Source organism: Ambystoma mexicanum, chromosome 14 (assembly GCF_040938575.1).
Source record: "Ambystoma mexicanum isolate Mex_15411 chromosome 14, UKY_AmexF1_1, whole genome shotgun sequence".
NCBI classification, from domain to species: domain Eukaryota; kingdom Metazoa; phylum Chordata; class Amphibia; order Caudata; family Ambystomatidae; genus Ambystoma; species Ambystoma mexicanum.
The window spans coordinates 328,141,961-328,162,828 of NC_090940.1; the positions used below are offsets into that span (position 1 = coordinate 328,141,961).

The following is a 20,868-nucleotide window of genomic DNA, read 5'->3' on the forward strand; positions in this document are numbered from 1 at the left end:
GGGGCATCGTGGAGCGCACATTCGGAGTGCTCAAGTCACGCTTCCGCTCCCTTGACCGTTCTGGCGGGCAGCTGTTATACGCTCCCCCAGTAGTGTGCAGGATCATAGTGGCAGCATGTGTCCTGCACAACGTTGCAACACGCCGGGGCCTGGCCGTGGACATGGTGGTGCCCCCACATCCCCAACCACATGCATGCCCACTGCGCATGGGAGGGGAAAGGGCACGGGGTGAGGCACCCCGTACGCAGCTCGTGGCTAATTACTTCACATAAAATCACACCCCCGTGGAGTTCACACAGCCCTGGCACATACCAGCTGACAATCAATGATGATTGTAACTGACAATTATGATGTGTCAATGGACAGTCAACTGTCACAACCATACCAGCCTGAGATTGTACATCTGGAAGTGTTCCATTGTGTGCTTCCCTACCTACACAAACACCACCAATGCTGTGTTCAAAAGACACACTTCTATGCTGCTAAAATCATTACCCCCTTGCAAGACACAACATGACAACAGTGTCCCTCCCCAGCACCGCCACCCAACACACCATGGCATGACATGCCATGTGAGAGCAAACAAAGTCATCCCCCAAACATGACACGTGTCACAAAGTACAGTGTCCCTAATGGAAACTGGCCACACACAATATGCCCACATAAATGTAGAAACAACAACACACATGACCAAATACTTACCACAATACAATCGACATAGCATAAACATGACAGTACTAAGGCAAAGGATACGTAGTCTTACAACATAAGAATGGCAGCACATCCACCACCTCCAACTGTACAGTGTTGTTGCCACGCACATCTGGAAGTCCACTGCTAACAACATGAGCTCCATCTCCAAAGTGGACGGCCTTGTGAAGACATGAGGAATGAACCTGCAAATTAGAAGGGAGACATGGATGCACAAGCACACATCAATACACCATGCAGTGCACAATACAACAACAATATGCACTAGGAATGTATACACAGCATTGACTACAGACTGCCCACACATGTCATGGGAGTCCAACGTCACTGTGTAAGTCACTGTCACTTGGGCACACCCTTTGCAAGCCCATGGAAACGGGAAGCAGGAGGGGTGTGTGTGTCTCAGGAACCCAAGCATCTAACCCAAACTCAGGACAAGCTTGCATGTGCCCAGCCGGAATACAGTGGATGCCCACGGGAGCCACACAAGACAACACACTGCAACAAAAAATCAAAAATGGCCATGTGTGGGCCAGGGGGGGTGGGGGAGGCCACCCAGGAGGTCCGAGGACAGGGTGCCCACCAACAGCCACCTGCGTGAATGTTGCGAAAAAAAAAACACCTCCATGGGCTCATGGCCTGCACGGCTACTAAATAGTGGGAGATTCACTGCTGGATTCGCTCTCCTCAACCTCTGCTGCTGCTGCCACAGGAGGTGGGGGTGCTATGGGAGGCAGCCCACGCAAAGCCCTAGTTTGGTCCTCCATGGCAGCAAACATGCGGGTGTGGAAGGCCTCGTTCTGGAGGGATATGGTGCGGAGATCCCCATGCAACACCCGACGTGTTGCCCGGACCTCCGCCCGAGTTGCCTGCATCTCTGCTGAGAGCGTACGGGTGACGCGCTCCAGCAGCTGTTCCGTCCTGGTGACAGTGGAAGCCTCAAGGTCCACAAGAGTCTGCCTGAGGTGCCGGACCTCTCCCCTATAGAAATTGATTCCCTCAGATTGTCCAGGGCCGCCTGTCTGTCCCTGTTGGACGCCAACATGTCCTCCCTGACTGATTGGCAAATGGAGTCTGTTGCCTGCTGTAGTAGCTCCATCTGCCTGGGGGGACAATGGAAGTGGCCACCCTCTCCATGGCTTGAGCAATCATTTCTGATGATGCTGCCTGTTGGTTAGCCATACCGTAAATGGATTGCTCCCATGCGGTATTGCCCGGTGGCGGATGGCCACCGCGTTGGTGGGCACCACACCTGTCTGGGGCAAGGCGAACTGCGCCTTGCTGTGTCGGCACTGCCTGAGGCTGCAGGACTGCATTTCCCCTCTGAACTGCTGGCCCAGGAACAGGATCAGATGTTGCGGAGTGTGGCCCTGCATCCGTAAACACCACAGGCGCACCTACCAACACTGACATCCCCATAGTGGGCTCTACCCCTGGTGCAGGTGGGTCGGACAGAACAGTATCCCTTCCATGAACACATACCTGCGAATCTACATAGGCCTCATCTGAATCAACACCTGAAAAGAGTTCTGGGGAGGTGTAGCCAGGGACACCCCTGGACAGTATGGCCTGCAGCAAGAGAGGGTTCTCCCCCACCACCAAACCACGTCCCCCACTGGTGCCTGGTCGTGCTTCAGATCCCTCCTGGGCCTGCACCATCTCCTCTCCCTCAACAGCATCAGGTGCGTCATCCTCTGCAAAAACATGAAAGACAAAAAATGGAAACAGACATTAGCACCATGGCACGCTATTAGGCCAGACAAGCTACAGTACCAGTACTTGATTTACACATGTCCCACATGACTATAACCCTCCCATGAATGCACTGTCCATGAGTTGGAAGGGGAGGAAAATGTCAGACACTGATGACACCAAGATGGGAGAGCAACACATCAGCTGCATGCTGGCTAGCAGTGCCATCACACATTGGCCTGTGAGTGGCATGTCCAATACACATACATGACACATGCCATCACACAGATGGCATGTACCATAGGCATGTCATATATGTGACAATAGGGCAGAGTGATGCGCAGTAGAACCAGGTGAATTCCTACAATCAGCCTGAATGAATACAGCTAAATACGGAACAATGTTGTAGCAAGATGCCACTTCAAGGGCAACTGGCTCGATGTAGTGCAAAACGCCTACTGTGGCCAGAAGGGATACTGTGATACCCAAATCCCGGGGCGCCGAATGCATTGGATGAAGCACATGGGTGGGCCAAAACACTCAGGCACACACACCCTGACCTGGCACTCAACCAGAACCCCTCCCACAAACAACATACACATGGATCACACACACATGCATGTGCACTCACCGGACAATGCCTTGTAATCTGGCAGTTCTCCCACACCTTGGATCTGCTCCTCTGTGACATAGGTCCCAGCAACAGGCTCATGTAGAGTGAGTTATATGTCCTCTTGTGGAGTCCCCAGTCACCAGAGTTGCGGCATGACTTGAGGCCAGCTTTTTCTTTGCCCTACGCTTAAGGTCGTTCCAGCGCTTGTAGCACTCAACAGCTGTGCGCCTCATAAACCCAAGGGCACTTATGCTGTCCGCGATGGACTGCCAGTGTGCCTGACGTCGAGCAGGTGTAATCCTACACCCTGAAGTGACCAACATTTCGGCGTCATGTTCGGACACATACTGCACAAGTGCATCCAGTTCGGCATCATTGAAGCTAGGCTTGCTTGGCGTGCCAGACCGTGTAGCCGTGTCGGGGTCATCAGCATGTACTGGACGAGCACTCTTCCTCTTTCTTTTTGTGGCTGGTGGGGATCCGGAGTGCCCTACACCGCTCTGGACACTAGAGGCAGGAGCACCGGTGGACTGTGTAGTAGTAGTGTGCGATAGCACACTGACCACATGACTTTCTGCAGGCATTAGCTGAAGTGTGATGATGGCAGGGGGAACCTCAGTCTGATGTACCGGGACCAACACTGTCCTTGCTGGGAGAGTCAGAGCTGGGGTGGACGGAGCTGCAGCTGCCCCTGCAGCCTCCCTACCCCGCCTACTCGGGGCAGCAGATGACATGGCTGCCCCTGTACCACGTGGCCTGGTGACACTGGCTTGCGCCGCCACCCGTGGCCTAGACTTGGCGACCTGGAAGTCAGCCTGGGAGTCACCCTGTGCTAGGTCAGGTGCCACAACGGGCCGGTCCAACAAGGGCTAAGCAGGGATGGTGTCAGCCACGTTTCCCTCAACCATGGGGGGGATGTGTGTCCCTGACTGGTCCTCCACACGTGGGGGACTAGGGGGAGTCTGCAAATCCTGGCCACGTCCCCTACCACGCCCACCACTTGAGGCTTGGCCACCTTTGCCACCCTTACCACTTGCTCGCCTCCCAGCCATGGCACTGATGGAGTTGTGCGTATGGGAGTTGCAGTGGACAATTGTCCTGGGCAATTGGGGGTCAAAGGGGTAGGGTACTAGATGGAATTCGTACCCAAGTGCTCTAGCAAGGCTGTATGGAACCCCTGGGGAAAGATGACGGGTCACGCAACGCACAGGCACCCATAAAACAGAAAATGACGTGCACGCGACCCCTCGTAGACGACGTGCGTGGGAAAAGGAACCTGCACTACGCTGTGGCACCCAGAAACACAAAAATGAACGTATGCGTGTCACATGCAGCCTACAATGTCCTCTGAAGGGGTACGCTACACACGGGGCTAGCACAGTTGGTAAATACGTGCGCGACTCACCGTCTGCCTGGGAAAAGAGCTTGAAAAATATGCGCGTGTGCGCGTTGGCAACACCCGCGCCAAAAGAAGAATTGTACACTGTCTGAGGAGACAGGACAAAAGGAGAAGTCAACGCTGCTTGAGGAAACAGGTCGAAGAGAAAATCAGAAAAATACTGAGAGGTAACAGGGAGTACGAACTAGAAACGCTGTGAAGTAAATCGCGTGTGAACCGACAAGAAGTACAGATTTCACCCACTCGCTCTCCACGGGAAGCACGTACAAGGAAATGACGTACTACACGCACCTTTTAAACTGCACCACACGTCCAACGTCACTTCCGCGTATACGCACTGAGGCACTATCCTCCAATTACGCGGGCTGACACTCGGACGTGCAGTTTTTGGTCTTGTAACATTCCCCCGGGTACAGAGACACGCCCGCGCGTGTCATGTCACAGACACGCCTGCGCTGTCAGGGCCTTTGGTCCAATGGAATCGCGTACACAGGCCAATCGGGTGTGGAACTTCTCGCGCACCTCTGAAACACACGCGCCCAGGCCAATCGCGTGTGGAACTTCTCGCGCACCTCTGAAATACACGCACACGCTCCCCCAAGCCCGATCGCATGTGAAACTTCTCGCGCACCTCTGAGATACACGCACATGCTCCCCCAGGCACGATCGTGTGAAAAAACACCCGCGAGCCCCTGAAATACACGCGCCCAGGCCAATCGCGTGTGAAACTTCTCGCGCACCCCTGAAATACACGCGCCAAGGCCAATCGCGTGTGAAACTTCTCGCGCACCCCTGAAATACATGCGCCCAGGCCAATCGCGTGTGGAAGTTCTCGCGCACCTCTGAAATACACGCGCCCAGGCCAATCGCGTGTGAAACTTCTCGCGCACCCCTGAAATACACGCGCCCAGGCCAATCGTGTGTGAGAAACTTCTCATGCACCTCTGGAATACACGCACACGCTCCCCCAGGCCCGATCGCGTGTGAAACTTCTCGCGCGCCTCTGAAATACACGCACACGCTCCCCCCGGCCCGATCGCATGTGGGCCTTCTCTGGCGCACATTTTTTCCCTGCGCAGGGACACTACCGCCTGCTTTCGTGTGGCGGACATGTATGGGCCTGTGCGCGTCTTTGGCCGTGCGCTGTTTTTCCCTATTCGATTCCATGAATACGTGTTGCAGGCGAGCATGTGGGCGTTCTGCGCACTTGCCTCCTGTACTTCCCCTGTGACGCCCACATTTTCACGAGTTGTTCCCCATTCTGCGTGTGACGCCCCGTGTTACGCCTACTTTTGTTATGTGCGCCGCGCTATGTGCGAATTCGCTGTGGCCTTATCGCACGGCGTTCGATGACCTGTGCGCCAGCGTGCGCCGCACACTTTTTCAGCTCACATCCCACATTTTGCGCGTGCACAGACTTCCATGAATTGATGTGCGATAATCGCACTTGCACTGCGATTTTCGCTATTTCACTGCGAATCGCACGTTTTCGCACGCGTGCGCCGTTTTTTCGGCGCACATTAATTTCATGAATCGGCCTGATAATCTATGGTGGCGTTTGAAATGTGATTTTGCCATGTTGGACATCGATTAGAATTGGGAAATACTAGGGCGAGATTTGCACATCCTCTCGACTTCATCAACTCCACCCATTGTTTACCGTGGTTTTCCGGGGTCGAGGGGCATCTCGCATTTAAGTCTCCGCAGATTATCAAGGCTGACACTTCTTTTTCTGTGTACAGCTGGTCGATAGTCGCTTCAATGGAGTTGAGAAAGGCGTCGTCCTCTATAATTTGAGGGTTCCAGTAAACTGCAATAATTGCAATCTGGAGTTTCATAGTAGTTCCATTTTTTGTAGGATCCGGCAGTATCCAGCTGGTAAGAACTGCAAGATGAGTTCTGGAAACTGATACGGTCTGCTCAAGTGTGATTCCTCTGCCTGATTGAACTGCAAGGAGAATTCCTGCTGACGGACGGCCCAGGATGTTTTTTTTGGCTGGCGAGTCTACTATGGTGAATCCGTCGAGGTATGGAGTTTCTGATAACCAGGTCTCTTGCAAAGCCAAGATATCATAATCATTTAGATTGACATCCCCTCTTTGCATCAGGTGCCGGAACCCACGTGTGTTCCAAATCCCATTGTTAAGACTGTTTACGATAGGACTGGTTTTCCTAGCTTAACCGACAGTTGTGTCGCAAATCCGTCAGTAGCAAACTGCTATTTGTGGCTTCTGATTGACAGCTGTTTAGGGAGCCACGCCCACAGTTGTTCTAGGGGTGCAGTTAGCGATTTGCTTCCTTTCACATTGTTGGATTTGATTGCAGACCTGTCCAGCTTCTCGCTAGGTGCTGTGAGCGACGAGGTACTGGATTTGCTTTGAGTTCTAATTAGCTTAGTTTGGTTGATTGTTTTGATTGTTTTTGTCAGCCCCAGGCTCGAATCTGGGCAATTGGTCCATTTTTGGACCAAACTCTGTCGCATTGGTGATTCTACTATGACTAGGTTGCCGCTGCACCATTGGATTGGCCTTGCCACTCGTAGTTCTTCCCGCTTTGGTGGAGTCTCTTATTGTGGACTTGTGGTAAATTCTGCTTTGCGATTGTTTTAGCTTGTGGTTAGGGACTGCAGAAGTTGTTAGAGATGTAGTTAGTATTGAAAGGTGAAAACCCCGTGAAGTTAGCTCGTCCAGGGCATTATTCATTGAGGTTGGGAGTGCAGTTGTTCTTATATGGATGTAGGCTTTCGCTGTTTTTCCCCTATGGTAAGGTTCAATCCTCAGGTAGTCTTCCGTTTCCAGGTGTTTAAGTGCCGAGATTTTGCTGAAGATATATCTCACCATTCTACGGTTTAGCACCATGTCATCTTTGTTCCTCCTTGATTGATCTAACTTCAGGGTTAAGATCGATGGTGAGCGGCCTCTCCTTTCCCGAGTGTCGGAAAGTGTTGTCTTTCTCTTTTTCTCAGACCTTCCCCTTTGCAAAAGTTTGCGAGGACTGTTTCTGAGTGCCGATTCTGCATCTGATGGATTTACTGCGCTTTTATGCTTTGAGGGCGAGGCTTTATTCTCTCGGCGATGGTGTTTAGGAGGAGTTTTCAATGATGCTCTTTTGTCTCTACTGTATTCTAACTCTTCCAACCTCTTAGTGCTGCGCTGCACTGCTTCCTGCGGGTATCTTCGTCGCTCTCCAGTATGCAGTTTAGGTGTTCGCTCCGTTGCTCTCTGGTGTCTTTGGGTGGATCTGGCGGTCGGCAGAGTTCTTTGAGTTCTTCCATCCTCACCTAGCACAGTGTCGTTCTAGTGCTGTGAGAGATTCATTAGAAATGAGTCCGCGAGAAAGTCTTCAGTTGTCTTAGGGGATTGCATGTTGGACTCACGCAGAGTTGCCCCCCTTTTTGGCGTCGCCAGAGTGGTTTCTGGTATTTTTTGGCTGGTCCGATGGATCATTTAATTTCAGATGGGCTTGTTTTTTTTTTATTTGGCGATCTCTGAGCATTAGGAGTATGTTCCAGCGAGCTCTTGGTCTCCTGCGAAACCCTCACCAGTTGTTTCTTGTTGGAGGCTCCTGCCGAGGTGTTGATGTCAGATTGAACTTTTCTTGGTGAGCTTTCCTTGAAAAAGAAGACCTCCGCAAGGTTTGCACTTTTGGGGGACTTTGGGCCACTTGATGAATTGAAAATGCTTAAGTTGTCCCAGTGTAGATTCTTTTTTGTCAATGGGTGAGGTTTTTCCTGATCTGTTTGAGTGCTTTGAGATTTCATTGTGAAGCTCTTTTATTTCTCGATATGGCTTGGTCTGTATTAGTTAGTGAATTTTCTGATTCATTGTGCATGGACTGAGAATTGGTAGTTGGAGAATTAGAACTGGCTTGCCTTTTTTCCGTCGCTTGGATGAAACCTTCTAAATAGATGAGTTTTGTGTGCATCATCGCTATTAAAGTTGTTTGGTCTCTTTGACTATCATCTAGAGCTTTGTAAAGCTTACAGAATGGGCACAACGCGATGGTAAGGGCTGACATGATGGTTGACAAATCTTTTGACTTCGATGGGGTTTCTTTGAGGGCAGGCGGCAGTTGATTTCCCAAGCTCTGACGTCTCTGGGGTGTACTCGGCGGGGAAGAAAGATTGAAAACATGGGCTGGAAACAATTGAGGTGTTGATTGTCTTTCAGGTCTACCCAAAGATGGTCGTTCAGTCTTTTCCCAAGCCCGCGTCCTGCTGATTGAGAGACTTATGGGGCTTCGTTTGCCGAGAATTCGAAGCATGATGGTGATTAGGGTTACCCACTGGAGCAGGGCTGGAGGGCCTGTCAATCGGTAAAGGCTGATCGCGGGCTTTCCCAGCTGATAGATCCAGTTCCCCCAAGGGTTCCGCCAGAGGGGTTGAACCCCGAATTTCAGACAATTTTGCAGGTTCGTGAGTTTCTTCAGAGTTTTTAGAAGAGTGGATCTGAGGCGGCCCAGTGTACATTTCGATTTCGCAGGTCTGGGCTGCTGATGCTGCAGGAGGTTTGTTGTTAAGTCCTTTGTTTCCAGGTACTTCCCAGCGGGCTCTGCCAGGCCCATTGATGCTAGAAAGGCTGTGCTGTTGTTAGTTTTCTTTATTTTTATGGCCGTAGGAGGCTCCTTTGTGGCCTCTAAAATCTCGGCATCGGAGAGCTCGTCCATTTGATCGTGGTTTCTTTTGCCTTGTTTTATGAAAAAGTCCTTCAATGAGTTCAGTTGGACCATTTTCGCAAAGGTTTTCTTCTGTTTGTTAATTAGGGCCTTTTTCCTGCTCATTCCTCTTTTGAACTGCAATGATTTTCTGTTGACATAGTGGCTTTGGCAGGCCCGCTTCGGGGCTCGGCACTCTTTTTTCTTGTGTCTTTTATGGATTGTAGGTGGCTGAGTTTTGGTCTTCGCCGAAAGGACTCTTTTCTCCATTTCCTTGAATCCGCTGGTGGTTCTGTATGCTCTGGCGTTCCTGCGGAGAAACATTGAGATGGGAAACCAGAGAAACTGTTTTGCTCGTTGAGCCATCGCCAGGCGGCGGAAGCATCTCTACAATCAACGAGTCCGCCTTGCTCACGCATCCGTTTCCGCGGAACGGCCTTCCTGCAGGCACCGCGCCTCCCTCGGGGAGCGTGCAGCGATCTTCAGATCCTGCAGCCGGGAAATCGCCGGATTGGGGACCATCCTCGCTGATCCGAGGGCCACAAGGTAAGAAGACCCAGGGGGTTTCCCTTAGGGCCAGTAGATCCGATGTTGATTCCGGGTTGATCGCGGATAACTGCGGGGTCACCAGGATGGAAGTACTCGCCTGTAATGTTGTTGGATTTCCACTGGGTGACTCCCGCAGTGCAGCTCGAGCGTCGTCATTGTTTTCCAAGCCCGAGACCGGGCTGATATGCGGCTCTGAAGTTTCTGTGGTTTCTAGGTGTTGCACAGCGGCTGACAAAGGCTCTGGCACCGAAGACCCTCCGGTCCTCGGGGCCGAAGATGTCTGAGCCGGCCGAACGTCTTGCTTAGGGCCAGGGGAACCCGCAGCACTGTTGAGTTTTGATCGGGTTTCCGCATGATGTGGTGACTCGTTTGCACTTTGCTCGTCGGTGGAGTCCATATGATCTTCTAGGCTCTGCGTCGAGAGGTGGATTTGTTTCTCTGGTGTTTCTGGTGCTACCGCAGCCTCTGAGCACGCGGAAGTGGCCAGAGAAGTCCTCTCATTTTTGTGCTGTGATTTAGGCTGCTTGCAAAGGTTCGATGGTGCCGACTGCAAGGGGCTTCGCTGAGGGGAACATATTGGGTGTAGGTCAGTTCTATTTTGATTCGGTTTAGAGCTACGGAGAATTTGTTTGGCTCTTTCACCATCTGCTTCTTCAATTTGCAGCTCAGTCGGTGTCAGTGTTTTGAGCCCGGGAGACGCCGAGGGGGGAGGCATGTCTGGCAAGTCCTGACACGGACTGCACTGACTGCTTCTACCTCAGCGACTAGCTCCGCGGCCGCTCTGTGGCCTGGGGTGGGTTTTTCAAGGATCTTCCCACACCAGAAAAACAGTAGATCTGGTAGACAGACTTCCAGGCAGATAATTGGAAAAACAGGAGCTCAAGGAGGTAGGCTTCTACCTCAGCCTAGACTAGTAATCCAAGGAGACATCCTGATATCCTTATGGGAGTTATTAAGATTTGTGAGGACCAACTGTCCACCTATCAGCTAGTATGCGTTTTGGGCTCATTGGCCCTTGTTCAGGTATAGATAACTGGACGGATGTAATTCTGTGAATGGGCCTATGCAATGACCGTTCCCTTCACTCTTTGAATTGTAATCAGTTACAACTTAGTGACTCGTACCATTCTTGTTTCCACAAGCAGCTCCGCTGTGTGACGTGTGTCTTCCTTGCATCTGCACATTGATACGCTTTGCTCTTCTATGTGCAATTCAGGGATTCGTGGTTTCTCTGCAAGAATCCTGGCTGTTAGCGCTTTAAAATGGCCAGAGAAGTTAATAATCAATGCTTTCTTTCTCAGTGGGATAATTCTGGTGCTTCCTCAGAACACTGCCACAAACAAGGCTTTTCAGCAGGAGTGGCATACGATTTCTACTTTTGGTGGTGCAGTACTGAAATATCCCAGCATTACTTCCCTGTGTGCAGTAGTAAGGTACCAGCACCTCTGCAATATAACCATATCCGTAATAGGACAGTACAACCACTTAATCGCAGCTGGTATAATGATATTAGGACATTTTATAGTACATTTTGTAGTAGGTCAGAAAGAGTAGACAGACTCATAAGTGCCATTCTCAAAAGGCTTATTGCAAAGTAATGAAGCAAATGCCTAACATTCCCTATCCTAAGGGTTTCCCTACCTAACACAACTAAACTAGGGTGCTCATCATCAATGGTGAAGTCCACAATCAAAAGTCTGTCTTCCATCAAAACTAACCTAGGGTGACCCTACCACTAGTACTACATAACAAACAACCAGGAGAATGGCTCCCTTTCCCTGATTGCTTTTCAGCAAAGTTCTCGTCAATATGGCATCTTCAGATAGCCTTTTGCTATCTCTCGTAATAAGCCCTTCAGTTCCTTAAAGGGGCTTTTCTGAATATGAGTTATGCCTCACAACTCTAGTTTTGTTTTTAGGATGAACAAAGATCTGCTCAGAACAACTCTTTCCTTTGCTTATTTAGCTCCTTATTGAAAGGAGTAGGTTGAGTTGACTCTGGTTCTTCTTATGATCTGGCCATTCGCTGGGACGAGTGTGATGAGTCCCTGAATGATTCTCACTGTTCTTATGATTTTTGCCAGTCACTGAGATGAGTATGCTCTCTCCAATCGTTATGTTCGTATTTTCTCTGTACTTGTTTATAGGTGTCACATGTATTCTATACCCCGGATCTCACACTCTCCCCGTTACCTTTGGTGTAATGGGGCCGCATCACTGGGTCGGCATCTGGCTCTCTTCAGTCAGGACAGCTCTTCGATCTGCACACTTTGCTTCGTTGGACACACCTACATGTCTCTTTGTGGTATCAGCGAGTCAGGGGTTCAAGTTTCTCGATCCTCTCATTCCACCACGCAATTCTCTTTCCTTCGAATTATGTTCCTCCATCTGTAGACAGGCCTTCCTGTGTCTGTCTTCAGTGTGCATTACGTTAAGCACCTTTGTGTTGGGACTTTTCACCCCTTCGTGGATGTCCTTCCTGGGACTAACAACCATAGGACCTACTTTCTCTAGTTGGTTTCCCATTTCGTGCAATGCAGGCACCCCTTCTCGCGTGCCGCCTGTAGTCAGCTGAAACAACAGCATTCTTCCAGAGTCACCAGTTTCATGTCTCCAGCTGGTTTGTATTTTCCGGGTCTTGTTCTCATTTTCCTTCCACTTTTAATACGCAACGCTGGAGCTTCCCCAGCTTCAGGATAGTCCTTCCTTTGTGTTGAAGCTGTACTCTTCATAGCTTCTTTCCGTTTCTTTGTCTCAGTGATTAACACACAGGTATTCTTTATAACTCGTTTGTTCTTACTCTTCACAGTACCAGGCAGAACATTTTCTTCTGTCATTACATCACAGTAACATATGTAAGAGGAGTCTGGTTGTCTGTCAACTTATAGGGTTGGACTGGTTGTTTGAGGATAATGAAAAGGGAGATCCTCATTGGAAAGGGAGTCTTTATTCCCAAGAGGGCAGGCTCCTTGTGAGGTCCCGTGTACCGCCACCCCTAGGGGGAAGTTTGCGTAGTGGGTTCACCTCCCTAGCCTCGTAGGAACCCCACCCCCCTTTGGGAGAAGTGAATTAATCCCACCATTTTTTCCACATCATTAAAATGCATTGAACGAGACCAGCAATGAAACGTCCAATATCTGCTTTTAAATAGGACAGAGTCAACACTCGGCAGCTCTGCCACAATTTTATTAAGATACTTCCAACATCTCTTGGTTGTACTGTCAACCTTTCAGCAGGAAAGTACTGGAAGTTCTCAACAGCACTCCAGTACAAGTGACCTTAGTTCTCATTGGCCCTGACCTAATTTTAGTGAGATAGTACCAGAAAATTAGCAATACTAGCCTACTTGGTAAATTTGGAAGCACAGTTCTTGTTCAAATTTGCTAATGGTAACAGTCTGGTAAATATATTTAACGCAGTCTCCAGGTGTTCTTCCTCAGTGGCTATATATATATATATATATATGCAAATTAAGCTGATAGCGTGAAAGAGGGGTTGTAAAGAAACAACTTCTGATGAAGAAAAGTGCAGAACCCTAATGTTAATACCATTTCTAAAGTGGAATGCTCGATGCCCCTGAAAGTTAGTTGACAAATCTCACTAGACCAATAGGGCGAGTTCCTTAGTTTACATCCTTGATCCAACAAACCAAAGGAATGTCACGTAGCAGAAGGGCATACACTAAGATTTCATAGTTTTTCAGAACATTTAATTCCCAAGTTGTAAAAAACAGTTTTTGCCATTTTCTTTTTTATTTACCAATTTTTACACTTATCACCTATAGTGAATTAGGATAGCAATATTTGTATTCATTCCTTTATCATCTTCGTTCCAGTCTTGAATCTAGAAACCATATTTTGCACAGCAAACTTAATCTGCCCCATTTGGCCTTTGCAAATCCATTTGTCCTTGCACAGGGATTTCAAATTTCATTTCAATCAGCAGACTACAGTTCAATTGGCTGGTCTGAAAAGTGGGGAATACGGTTGTTTTACATCAAAATGAGCCAAGGTCAATTTTTAGGTCAAAGTGAAAGAGTAGTATATTGGTGTTGACGTTGCACAGACACATTAAGTGTGCAGGCCTGATCGGAAGCCACTGTCTTTTCTTAATGAAACATCTTGGCAATGGCATAGACCGGCATGCTCTTATGTTTTTATGGTGTCTAACCTGCGAGCATAGTGTGCCACTGTCAGCAGTGAAGTGCCACTTGAATGGGTTTCACTTTGCAATACTGTTCCATACTTGCTTTGATCATGAATCAGCTCTGCAAAGTGCATTTGCATGTACAATGCAGATGAGGTCTTAGTGAGGCCGCAGCACCCGACCGTCCCACAGGCAAGTGACACAGGCAGCTGCGTCTGTCAAGCACCTGTGTGCCACAGAGGATGGCAAGCCAAGCTGGCCCTTCCTTTGGCCGGCTCCATAGCTCCACTACTCCAAACCGACAAAGACATAGATGTGTCTTCCCAGCTGATAAGAGTAACTCGCAAAATGCTGGAATTGGCTGGTTGCTTAAACCATACCAAGTATTTAGCAAATTAGAATGGATTAGCGAGCCAAAGTAGGCATGTGCCATCAAACAAGATTGCAGTAAATGGTGTTTAAGATATGTCTTGTGGAGAGGAGAGGGTTCTGACGCCTACTTCCTCCCCTCGGATAAACAGTTTTTTTAATGTAAGCTCATGACATGGCTATTGCCTTTCATCTGATTGTCAAAGCCAAAAGGGCGCAATATTCCAAGCAAGTGAGTGTGATTTACAAAAAGGAAGATCACTTGTAAAATGTAAAAAAATATTATAACCAGCATTGCCTAAGCCAAAGAAAGGCAATTAAAGAAAATCAAAGATGGTCAGAATAGAAGCCCTGCTTGTAATAATCATCAATGTGGAGAGACATGTAACCTGCATTTCCCTGGAGGAAATGAATTGGTGTGAGAGACATGATCATAGATGGCAGAAAAGAAGCCCTCCTTGTAACAATCAAGGTGGAGAGAACTGCATTGCCTGGGGCAAATGAATCTGTCTGAGATACATTGTCAATCTGTACTGTCTCCTTTTAGAAGAAGTTATAAAACCTTTGTAGTTGTTGGAAATAAAAAGACTTGAAACCGTTGATTTAACTTTCCCCATTGAGGATTGAAGTGTGGAAGTTTTGAAGCAAACCTCACCACAAAGTACTGATAGTAGTAGGAGTTTTATTCTGGCAGGCGAGTATTCCAAGAGAGAGACATTTAGTGGGTAGTCCTGGCAGGCAGGTGGACCAAGAAGACGATTAGTTGAATTACTGCAATGTTGTAGAAGGTTGTGGTGGAAAGAAAGTGGTACATCCACTGGTGTGCTTTGGTGAACTATTGTGAAACCATCCTGACAAAACTGTGTTCCTTATGAAGAAGAAATGTGATACATGGTTGGTTACCGCCGACCTTGTAATGAGACCCACTGTCTATGTATCCAGATTTTGTACGAGGAAAATACAGTCAAGTTACTATGAGGGGTCAGAAATGAGAGACAGAGACAACGTGGTAGTATTTTCAACATCTGACAACTTTAGTAAAGAAAAAGGGTTGGATAAAGGCCTTTCTGTCCCTATCCTAACAAGTTTCCCTGCCTAGGAAACTAAAACTAATGATCAGTCTGTGTCTCGTCAAAATTATAACAACTGTCCTTGTGTCCAAAATATCTCTAACCCTCACACTAAATTCAACAACTAAGAAGTGTAAGAAAAAGTGTCTCTGAAAAGGGGGGCAAGCATGTCTCTTTCAAATAACAGTTTCCCAAATTTCGGAAAATATCTCTTTTCACATCTGTCGTTTCAAGGATAGCCAAGTGTCTCTTCCATACAACTGTTTGACCAGTGGTGAAGTGTCTCTTTTATACAACTGGTTTAAAGATGGTAAATTGTATCTTTTATACAACAGCTTCAAGGATGCGGTATACTCTTCTACCAGGAATTCCCCAATAGTTTCCTCAGATACCCTGGTATACTCTCCAGCCAGATATCGCCTTCTGATTTTATAGTTCCGCTGGTATACTCTGTCGGGTATCCTTACTTCCCCAAAAGTTTCACATCCTGATATATTAATTTGATCATCTCTTCTTTCTATGTTCTTTGTTCTCCTTCTTTTCCAGTAAAGCACAGTTACACCCTTGAGCTATCTATACTTCATTGACTTTAGATTTCACTTGTCTCAAGCTTCCCCATATGGGCCTCTCACATATGAAGACTTGTTCAAATTTCTCTGAATTTCACTTGTTCTAAGTTCACCCATATGGACCTCTGACAAATGAAACCTTGTTCAAGTTCCACGTCTCAACTTCTTCATCAATGCTGATTTGCTTATGACAATGCTTGCTTCAACTTTCCCCACATGAACTTTTCATATATGGAGACTAGTGCAAATCTTGTTTTTCTGCTTCTTTGCTAACACTCATTTGCTTATAATCAAATTTGCTCCAGCTTTCCCCATATTGACATCTCAGGCATGTGGAATTGTGCAAATTCAGTCCTTTAAATGTACTTAGTCGATATTCAAATTGGACTTCTAACTGTCTGTGTTCTTGTCTGTACGCCCCAGGGTCCCCACTAACTTTGGGCCAACACACAAGTATCTTGCAGCGTCCCCGACCTCCTGCACACTCTGCGACGAAGTCCCAAGATGAGAATGATGTTGCCCGCTTGGTAGACCTGCTTTCTTCTCTTCCTTCGTTCTTGCATTCTCTTGCGGTTATTGTGGCTGCCTTTGATAGTATCCTGCACTGCCTCCCCACTGCTGCTGGTTTCCTCACGGCTTTCGCATGGAGCCTGCCTCGCTCCTAAAAGTCTCTTGCCATGGTGGTACTAAAGGCTGATAAGTGGCAGCCCTGGAGCACCTACCTGCTTCCGCACTGTCTGCTCCAGCACGCCTGCCTTCTCCTTTGGCTCTGCCCTCTTCTTTGCATGGACTATGCCTTCTCTCTCTGACTCCCTGCACAACTCCTGATTGCCAGTAGAAGTCCTTTGTAAATATCCTGCACAGCTGATTCACCTTGTAACAACTAGTCTGTATGTTAGTCTTAGGGTTCTTTTCTATTCCGTATTAACTCCTTCTCCCTCTTCCTCGTCTCAGTACCTGAGGTACTCTGGGAGTGGGAGTCCATAGTATCAGCAGCACCTTTTAGAGAGATTTTGTTCGGAATTCTTACCTAATACAATGTCAACATGGATAGAAGATGTGACTTGTGTTTTGGGTATTTGTAAGGTGTAGTATCCTGTTTAGGGTGTTTGACAGGAAGGGGTTTTGGGGTTTTACAATCGGAGGGCTGTGTATAATGGCAATATGCCATCAGAATTATAGGGTTTCCTTCACATGAAGGAGAAGAATGCTGCATCTCTCCTAATGGAGTGACCACATCTCCCCGACAGCCATCTTTTCCCATGGATCCTCCCTCATAATACCACACCCAGGGTCAGGATCAGGTAGCAGCTGCCGTCCTCTGGCCACATGGGAAGAGATCTTAGGCTGAGGATCAGTGATGATGACTCCACAGGAGTCATTAAAGTACAAACCAAAGTTAAAACTCTGGGAATGATTTTTGATTCTACCCACTCCATGGTACCCTAAATTAATCACAACTGGCAAATTAGGCTTTTTCTTTCTGAGCACCGTTGCTCTATTTTGGCCAGAGCTTTAGTTGGATCTAGAATGGATTACTGCAATACATTATATGCAGGATCCCCACAGTCCTCCATTCATGAACTTCAAGTTCTGTAGAATACTCAGGTAAGAATTGCTGCAAACACAGCCAGGTCAGTGCATATTACTCTGGTTCTTCAGAGAGTACATTGGTTGCTTATCGGAAACACTGTTTCCTTTAAACTGCTCAGAAGGGCTCTGTAACTTTTTTTATGCCAAAAATAAAAGGGAAACATACCCCTCCCTAACTCTAAGAAAGATTTCCCTGCCTCAACTAAAATACTTAGGGTTCACTGCCGTGTGTCAAAAACCTATTTCTAACCCTTACACTTATAATTCGACTAATGAAGTAAAGGATCTTCTTGGTCCAGAAGAATGACTCCCTTCTTCTGAAGAATGGATCAAAGTTCCCAGTTTTTGGTTGGATGTTAGCCCGAGGAAATGTCTCCCTCCCCCAGTCTCAATCCCTTTACAAGGCACAAAACAAAGTTACAGGTTGAAATGTCAAAACACAGTGAAGGTCTCAGTTCAACTCAAAAGATAAAGTTCCAGTTCAAACATCATCATTCCTTATCGGCCCTAGTTGTTTCTTCACTATTGGGATTGTGGAGAATGCCTCCCTTCTCCATGTATCTTGCTCTTAGTGTTTCCACAATGCTAGGGGAATGACTCCCTTGCCCTGACCCTTTCCAGGCTTACTCCACAGATCACACCACCAGGAGGAATGTCTTCCTTCCCCATGCCCTTTCACCCACTTTGTTTCAGAGTTCCCAACACCAGGAGGGATGACTTCCCTCCCCTGGTTTTTCATACACTGTTCCACAGTTCACAGTACCAGGGGGATTGTTTTCCTTCCCCTGGCCTTTCTCAGGCTTACTTTGCAGTACACAATACCAGGCGGAATGTCACCCTTCCTCTGGCCTTTCTTGTTCTCAATTACTACACAAAGGGATCTTAATGGATAACCAGGCCTTGTTCAAATTCCCAAACAATAGGCGCACAAGGTACAGGTCCATCATTCTTACGTTTATCTTTTAGATGTTGCTTATAAATAGCCTAAGTAGCCCTTCAACCGTTACTAACTGGCCCCTAGGTGTACGCTATCCCTAGACGGAGGCGGTGAGCCACCAATCTAGGGTGAGGGCACAGAAGAGAGACTGGCCCTAATTATACTGAGGAATAAAGTCCAAAAGCATGAGCATTTATGTGCTCCAATAAACCTCTGGAAAAAGGAAACCTCTGCACTGTGAGCATAAGGAGAAAGACATTTTAATGCTCAGAAAGCAAGAAAGGAACATTTTTAAAAACCTGTATCAATTCAAATATGGGTGTCCAGTAATTAGCTTAGCATCCCACTATTATCTGTGGTTGACCAGTTTCAGTGGGTTATTTAATCTTTTGTCCCACTTTCTTCAGGACCCAAATGGGCAATCTAAATGGTTTTATAGATGCCATCCAGCTGGTCACTGATCCAAAAGCTGGGGCCACCGTGTCTCAGACAACCAGTTCCCCCTTATAATACAACAATGCTCACTCCATTTTAGGTGGAACAAAACAATACATTCTATTTTGATCATATTCCTCATGATTTCTTAAAGCTATACAGCAACATTCAGTCTGAACTCATGGTTGTGAAATTTCAGATATCAAGTCAACTCACCAAATCAGTAGTTGGCTGTACTAACTTTATTGCGGGGATGGCAGTCATCTGGGTTCAGGCTGCTTGTTATACCTAAACAGACCAAATAATAAGGTGTAAACCAAAATGCTGAAGGGAAAAATATCTAGTGGTCATTCTATGAATGACTGCACTGCATTACACTGAGTCATTCATTCTTATTCTCATACTTGGTTTCACAGCAATACAGTTAATGCATTGGTGGGGTCCTCGGCCCAGGGTCTCTCCCCCTAACCCCCGTCGCTCACTTTGTTCACTATCCTGCTAAGTACTGTGTTGTATCTAGCTTTACCTGCACCTGTTGCGTATGGATGGAATGCTAAGAGTGATTGATGTAGAATTCAGAGTGAGAGAATGTTGTGTTATGAGTGGGTTCTATGGATATCAGTTGAGAGGATGTGATCACCGAGGGAGGATGCTGGTGGGTGTCACTGTCCCTTATACTTACCTGACTTGATGTACCAGGAACAGAGTAAAGAAGCTGTTTACTCTCACCAAGATGTCAGAGTCATTATTGGCCAGGGACCCAACATAACATTGGCGACAAGGATGCTGGTTGTGCTGGGGGGACAGCACCATGAGTGGGACATCCACTGCCCCCCAAACGCTGAGAAGATCCTTTCTCAGGTAGCAGTGCTGCGAAGTGCAGTGGTGACAAGGAGGCACAACCAGGAGCGCTGCAAGGGCAGTGGGGACATAGGAGCCCAACCTTTGGAGAGGGTCTGCAAGCGCAGTGGGTACTTTGAGGCCCATTGATTTAAGAGGTGCTTCGAGGTACAGTGGAAGATTGAAGGCCCAACCAGTGGAGAATTAAGAATACCAGAGCCAAGGGCCAGTGTGTTGCCGGGCTTGGAGCCCATTGCAGAGTTTTGGAGCGGCTGGGAGCCTCCCACAGAACATTGAAGGAGCCTGAGGCCAGGGCTTGGAGCTTCATACTATCTGTGCTGAGCATTGGAGGAGTCTGAGGCTGTTGTCATTACAAGGGAGAAGTGAAGCATTGTTATGATCACAAATTACATTTTTTGTACATTACAATTAAATAAAACGGAAAGAACCACTGGCTCTTTATTCCTATGCGAATTAAACCAATTTGTATTCAGCTATTGATTCCACTTTCATAAAAATCAGCACTGACTCCTGATGTCACCAGGTGTAAGAACCCCTAAATGACCTGACAAGTACCAAACAGTTAACTCTGACTTTGGAATAAATGTTTGGGCCATCACACAATAACACACCATCAAATGTTAGTGTGCAGTTCACAACCAAAGATACTCTGGGAATCGAAGATAGAGTGCTAAAAATAAATGTAAGTTTAGAGGGGAAAACTGAGGGGCAGAACTAAAACAAATCCCCTAAAAACCAGTATACACTCTTCCCTCAGTACTAGTTTGTTCTTGCGTCTGGACCATTAAACTCCAATCTCTCAGGAGCTAGTGCTTCTGGCTCAACGTTAGGTTTAACATACAGGTCTGGGCAATAGCTTCCCCCTCATCAAAGTCAGTGTAAGGTGGCAGAATCTGGCACCCACCTTCTAATGAATGGCCAAGTGCCAACCAGGAGATTCTACTAGCCGTACTTTTAACTTGAAATGGATAGGCTAAGTATTACATAGTTCTGATAATGTTATTCAAGCTCATTACATACTTACTGCAATAAGAAAAGGGTTAAATAAAATATTTTGCAATGGCATCACATTATTTTGCATCTTGACATTCATCTCCATGGCAGCAAATCCCTGAGGGAAACGTAAAGGTTAATTGGCAAGTTGCTGCTTAGAATTGGTAAAAGAAAAGTTGAGGAAGCAGGGGACAACTACAAGTGGTTTAAACCCTGCTGGGTGGGAATGAATATCCAAAGTCTAACGAGAATGCCTTAGGCAGACACAAAACAAAGTCA

General features: G+C 47.4%; 1 protein-coding gene across 4 annotated transcripts in view; it reads left to right on the plus strand.

The window, feature by feature from the left end:
* Positions 1-20,868, plus strand: part of FRMD6 (FERM domain containing 6) — a 312,237-nt gene that overhangs the window by 93,845 nt on the left and 197,524 nt on the right. The window lies entirely within an intron of this gene.